This window comes from Nicotiana attenuata, unplaced genomic scaffold, assembly GCF_001879085.1.
Source record: "Nicotiana attenuata strain UT unplaced genomic scaffold, NIATTr2, whole genome shotgun sequence".
Lineage (NCBI taxonomy): Eukaryota > Viridiplantae > Streptophyta > Magnoliopsida > Solanales > Solanaceae > Nicotiana > Nicotiana attenuata.
Window position 1 is genome coordinate 2,601,369 of NW_017670237.1, and position 7,617 is coordinate 2,608,985.

Sequence of the window (7,617 nt, forward strand, 5' to 3'; positions counted from 1 at the left end):
ATTTGGTAAAATTGGTATGTGTAGACTCGTGGCGAGACGAGGAATCCAGTGATGTAAATTTCATAATTTTTCGAGAAGTGGGCCCGGGGCTCGGGTTTTGCCAACTTAGTGAATTTTGGTGTTTTTCGAGTCTTTTCGATTGGGTTATGTTTCTTTAGCCTATTGTAATGTATTCGTTGTGGTTTTAATCAGATTCGGCATGCGAAGAGGTTGATTCGAAAGGCAAAGGCATAGCGAGCTAGACTTGTGGCCGTCTTGAGGTGAGTAATAGATGTAATTGATGACTTGAGGGTTTGAAACCCCGGTATATCACATTGTGATGCTATATTGAGGTGAGACACGTACTCTATGACGAGTGCGGGGTCGATTGTGACTAGGGATTGTGACCTAGTCCGTTCCGATTGATGTTTGTACTGTGTTCTTGACTAGAAATTGTTTGGTAATCATCCTACTTGGATTTTATGAATATGTTTGGGGCTTTGTGCATATCATTTGTATCCTTCAGGGATCCTTATCACTGCTTCTATGATGCTTAGCATATTTCATGATATCAGTCCTGAGTTAGACACTGCCTCGAAATGTTTAGTAAATAAATAAAGGTTTAAACACTTAGCTCTATAATTCCTAATAATTGAAACTAAAAATGAATAAGTTGGTACTGTGCCCATATATATATATATATATATATATATATATATATATGGACTGAGTGTGGATCGGGCTGCACGCCGTAGCGAATACTACGATGATATTGCGTTTGGGCTGTAGGAGCCCCTCCGGAGTCTGAACCCCCACAGTGAGCGCGGGTACCCAAATGGATCGGGCTGCGCGCCGCAGCGGTCATGTGCATTGCATTGCATTCATGCATTTTATGTTTGTTGGTCTTAATTTTCATTGTCTGTTGTTGTTTCATCATTTAACTTGCTGAATCGTTGATTATAGCTTTATATTATAATATTTCGGGATTTCTTACTTTCAGTCATTATATATGTTTATTATTCACTGAGTTGGAAGTACTCACTTTACTCCCTGCACCATGTGTGCAGATTCAGGTGCTCCGGAGACTTAGTGAAGTTGTTTGCTGTTTTCGTGAAGTTTATTTTCAGGAGTTGTTGAGGTAGCTGCCTGACGTCCGCAAGACCCGACTCCTCCCCTTTATTTCATTTATCTTTCCATATCCTAGACTTCTTTATTACTATGGATATATTACTCTGTTACATCTAGAGGCTCTAGACTCGTGACTCCAGATCTATTGGGGAATATTTGGTTATTCGTTATTATTTTTCGTACTATTCTATTTAGATTCGGATTGGAACCTTGATATTTGCTATTTTAATCGTATTATTTGCTAACGGATTGCGTATTTGGGTTGAGAGTATTTAATTGGTCGGGCTTGCCTAGCATTAGTGTTGGGCGCCATCACGACCGGGATTGGGGTCGTGACATCATGTGAGGATGAGAGTAATAGCATGAAGGGTGATGTCGTGCTATTTCAATTACATTATCATGTTTCTATTTACATTATCATGTGAGATTGAGAGCAAAAGTACGAAGGGTGATGTCGTGTCATTTCATTTACATTATCATGTTTTTATATTATCATGTGTTCATGGCACGAAGTGTGTTTTCGTGCAGGCGAGGACGAGAGACATGCATTATGTTGTGATAACTTTTCCTTGTGTATACATTCATGTCTTTACCTTGAGCTGTTACTGTTGCACCTATGTTTTCTATGTGACATATCGTTGTTGTTCTCTCTTTGTCTTCTGTCTCAATTATTGTTGTGTTGTCCATGCCTTATATCTTTTTAACTTACAAATGTCATTTTTTCTTTCTTGTTGCCATATTTACATCCATGTCCTATATCATTTGTTGCAGTTTCGTATAAGCCTTCGAGCATGTTATTATCCATGCCTTCTATTTGTTTAGCTTATAAAGATCATGATTTCCTTAAAGTTTTGTTATATCTATATCTAAGCCTTCTACTATGTTAGCTAGTGAAATTTATGTTCTTCTACCTTAAATGCGATCATTACTTCTATGCCTCCTATCTATTCTGTTACTATTACTCATATGCACTGTGTTGTTCGTTATTGTTACTTGTGTATCTCCCACTTTATCGTTATTGTTATTGGCATTTCTTTTACCTAGTTGGTACTATTATACGTATGCTCTGTAAGAAAGAGATAAATGCACGAAGGGTGTTGCCGTGCCAATTGATTTGACTTACATTCATATATTTGGTGAGGGTGAGATAAATGCACGAAGGGTGTTGTCGTGCCATTCGATTTAACATCTTGAGTACATTTCTCCCACTATGAAAGTTATGAATTTACTACCGTGGTTTCTTCTGGTGATTCTTTTACTGCTTCGCATATTATTCTTGTACTCTTCTTTGTTATATTTTAGTATATCCTAATATTTGAAAAATAGGACAATTATCAATAAATTTTTTGAAATTTAGAAAAATATACAAAATGGTAGGGGGAGTAAAATACATGATATACTATTTTTTCTTGCTAAAGTTTTTCCCATAGGGTTTTTCTTATAAGGGTTTTAATGAGGCAACTAGCAATGCGTATTACTAAATATATGTACTCTTTTTTCTTCATTAGAATTTTTTTCCACGGGGGTTTTCCTAGTAAGGTTTTAATAGACACATCATCTTTTAATGAACATCCAAGGGGGAGTGTTATAAATATATTATATTGTGGATGCCCATTTCGTACTCTACTGTTAATAAGCTTTCTGAAGAAACTTATCCATATTGGATTCCGTCGTAAATATGTTATCCATATAGTACTCCATTGAAAATAAGCCTCCTAAATAAGGTTATCATTTTGGTGCTCCATTTTGGATAAATATTACCCCCGTAAAAGATTATCTATAGTTAGTACAGTAGCATCTTATAAGCAGTTTACCCACCAGCTTGCAGTAGCAGCTTACACACCAGCTTGCAGTAGTAGCTTATACAACAACTTTCTTTCTTTAATAAATACTAGTATTAGCACCCACGCGGATGCACAAGACACTAACCATGTCAAATATTTGAGTTAATTGGATTATATATAAATTATCTTAAAATTTAATCCTTCTTGATAAATATGGATAATCATTGGATATTAATTAACAAACACTACATGAAAAAAGATTAACTATTTCTCAAATCTCCTAGTTATAATTCTATTTTCTTTTTTGGTACCATTCTCGCCGGTGTCATAGACCCTATAAATAGTCAGGTCAAAATAATAACTCATATTTATCACAAAACAATTAAAGGTTTAGACAATGAAGGGCTCTTTGGATACGACGTGAATCTTTTACTACTACTCGAACTCTTATTTGGTGTGTTGATATCTTCCAAAAAATATTTTTATTTTAAATCAGTTTCTAAAACTTTATTTTTATAATAATTATTTTTATAATAATGTAAGTGAAAATATTATCCTTAATACAAAACTCACTTTAGTCGGCTATCTAAAAATTTAAAAAAATCTTTAGCCAGTGAATTTTCTTTTTCCAGTATGACTCCATTTTGATATTTGACATTAACCATATTAAATATCTGAGTTATTTGAATTATATGTAAATAACTTTAAAATTTAAACCTTCTAGATAATTATAGATAATCGTTAGATAATAATTAAGACACACTACATGAAAAAAGATGAACATTTTCTCAAATCTTGTAGTGATAATTTTATTCGTGCACCATTCTCATTGGTGTCATTGGAGCCTAAAATAGCCATAAAGCGAAATAATAACTCGTATTTATGGCAAAGCACAAAGCTTGACATAATATGAAGGATTCTTTGTTTACGACGTGATTCTTTTACTACGACTTGAACTCTTATTTTGTATGCTGTTATCTTTCAAAAAGTATTTCTATTTTGAAATTTCAATTTCTAAAACTTTATGCATATTTCAATAATGATTATCTTTATAACGATGCAAGTGAAGATATTATTCTTAATTTAAAATCCACTTTATTCGGCTATCTAAAAATTTAAATGATTCTTTAGCCGATAAAATTTTATTTCAGTATGCCTCTATTTTAAGTTTATCGATATCTCTAGCCACAGATTTTGAATTTTGAATACCCTATGTATACATAATTTTTGTTCTCTGAATTATTAAATGTTAAATTAGTTGATCGCTATTATATAACATTGCATATATTGTATTAAAATTGCCAAGTATTATTTTTTCGACACCATATTTAGCTTAACCTCAATGCAAACTACTCAAATTGCATTTAAATTCAAATTCGAATATCATATAAGTTTGTTACTAATAGTGATGTTTTAAAAACGGCACACAATGTAAATTTAAAAAAATATTCTAAGATATTATCTTATAATCTATGTATTTGAGTTGATATTTTTTTTAAATTGATGAGATAAGCTTCCAAATTTTTTTATACTCAACAAAGATGAAATAGAAGAAAAATTTATTGTCATCTCTTATTTCTGGTTTTTACATTTTTCATTAAAAAAATTCTATATTTATTTTCTTTTATCTTATATTTTATGCCTTTCTTTATTTTTTTTAACAAAAAAAAAAATTATTTCGCTATAAAAGTATGAGTTTTAATAGAAATTGTCTACATAAGAACTTTATTTATATTTTTATTCTTTGGTTGAAATTCTTTTATATTTTTCTTTTGGCTTTATCTAATCAACCTAAATAGGTGCACACTCAATCACTTAAATTAAAAATTTGAAGGATGTCTAATTTATATATAATTCATAAATAATATGTGAATAATCGTGTATTGTTGGTATATCATCTATGTATATTAGCTATAAGCAGTAAATAATAAATTTTGCTGGATATTTATGTAAATATTTCATAAGATTTCGGTTTCTTTATTTTATCTATGATAGGACTTCTATTATAATAATTTTAAAAACCCTCTACTATCCGTCAATAATATCTTATCTTTTTATTTTTAAAATTACATAATATTTTCAAAAATAATCTCATTTCGAATAATTTTTTTACATTTTAAAGAATATATATTTCACGTCATACCAAAAATAATTTAAATATACTTTTTGTTACACTTGAAAATTGATATAGACACTATCAATTAGCAATTAATATCCCTCTTGTTGAATTCTTGAGACAAAAAACCTTTCACATAATCTAATGATTCAAAACTAATATTCTTCAACGAAAAAAATATTATACCCTTACAATATTAGCTTGACTGCAGCTAAATGAAGAGGTTTCAGCTTATACCCTTCAATTCCTAGAAGATGCTAAATTGAAATTTATGATAGCAATTGTATAGCCATAGTTTTATTATTTGTTTGATGTCCAATTATACAAATTGACTCTTCAAATAAACATTCTTCAAAAACAAAAAAGATAATTTTTTGAATATTGACGAATTTTAAAGAACTATAATTATGGGGTTTTAAATGTAAAAGAGTTTTATAGTTATATGGAGTAGTTTTTTCTTCTTTTTTTGCCAGAGGCGAAGTAGTATTTAAATAATTAGAAAAAATAAAAAAAGTTCATAACATGATTGTATATGATCATTAACGGAATTAAGTATGATAACATAATTATAAAAGATCAATTTCTCTTTTATTTTAATTTAAATTCAAAAGACTTTATCTATAAATTCAAAATTATCCTTTAGTTCAAATTCAATTTACATATATATATATATATATATATATATATATATATATATATATATATATATATATCTAACTTAAATATAGAATAAAGTTATCAAATATTATTAAAATTTATTAATTTGCCACTTGGTTTAACCATAATGCCAATTATATATGGTAACTTTTTTTCTTTAATATATATATATATATATATATATATATATATATATATATATATATATATAGATAAGAGATTTTAGTCCATTAGGTATATGAGCTTACTAGTAGTCGTACCCGGGCGATGCGCGATCAATATTAAAAAAATATTTGTCACTTTGTTAATTTTTTGATGTTACATTTGGAATTATCACAATTATTTGATTATCCTATNATATCTATATAACTAACTTAAATATAGAATAAAGTTATCGGATATTTCAAACTTTATTCCTTTAATATATATATATATATATATTACATTTTTCATAAAAAATTTCTATATTTATTTTCCTTTATCTTATATTTTATGCCTTTCTTTTTTTTTTTTAACAAAAAAAGATATTTATTTTGCTATAAAAGGATGAGTTTTAACAGAAATTGCCTACATAAGAACTTTATTTAAATTTTTATTCTTTGGTTGAAATTCTTTTATATTTTTCTTTTGGCTTTGTCTAATCAACCTAAATAGGTGCACACTCAACCACTTAAATTAAAAAATTGAAGGATGTCTAATTTATATATAATTCATAAATAATATGTGTATAATCGTGTATTGTTGGTATATCATCTATGTATATTAGCTATAAGCAGTAAATAATAAATTTTGCTGGATATTTATGTAAATATTTCATAAGATTTAAGTTTCTTTATTTTATCTATGATAGGACTTCTATTATAATAATTTTAAAAACCCTCTACTATCCGTCAATAATATCTTATCTTTTTATTTTAAATTTACATAATATTTTCAAAAATAATCTCATTTCGAATAATTTTTTTATATTTTAAAGAATATATATTTCACGTCATATCAAATATAATTTAAATATACTTTTTGTTACACTTGAGAATCGATATAGAAACTATCAATTAGCAATTAATATCCCTCTTGTTGAATTCTTGAGACAAAAAACCTTTCACATAATCCAATGATTCAAAACTAATATTCTTCAACGAAAAAAATATTATACCCTTGCAATAATAGCTTGACTGCAGCTAAATGAAGAGGTTTCAGCTTATACCCTTCAATCCCTATAAGGTGCTAAATTGGAATTTACGATAGCAATTGTATAGCCATAGTTTTATTATTTGTTTGATGTCCATTTATACAAATTGACTCTTCAAATAAACATTCTTCAAAAAGAAAAAAGATAATTTTTTTGAATATTGACAGATTTTAAAGAACTATAATTATGGGGTTTTAAATGTAAAAGAGTTTTATAGTTATATGGAGTAGTTTTTTCTTCTTTTTTTGCCAGAGGCGAAGTAGTATTTAAATAATTAGAAAAAATAAAAAAAGTTCATAACATGATTGCATATGATCATTAACGGAAATTAAGTATGATACCATAATTATAAAAGATCAATTTCTCTTTTATTTTAATTTAAATTCAAAAGACTTTATCTATAAATTCAAAATTATCCTTTAGTTCAAATTCAATTTACATATATATATATATATATATATATATATATATATATATATATATATATATATATCTAACAACATTTACTAATAAGAAAGACCAAGCACATGCAAAAGTAAATATGATAGGCCACTGAAGAAACAGGGAAATCTAATTGATTCAGTTAGAAATAATAAAGTAGTAAGGAGACTCTTCAGCTCCACTTCACAGTAGATAAAACGGGATATAGGAAAGAATGTCACCAACAAGAAATCATAACCCAAAACAAATATGTTCTAAACTGAAATGGGAGGTCAGAGTTGTAAGCAGAATAAAAACAATCTAACAACAAAAGTGAACAT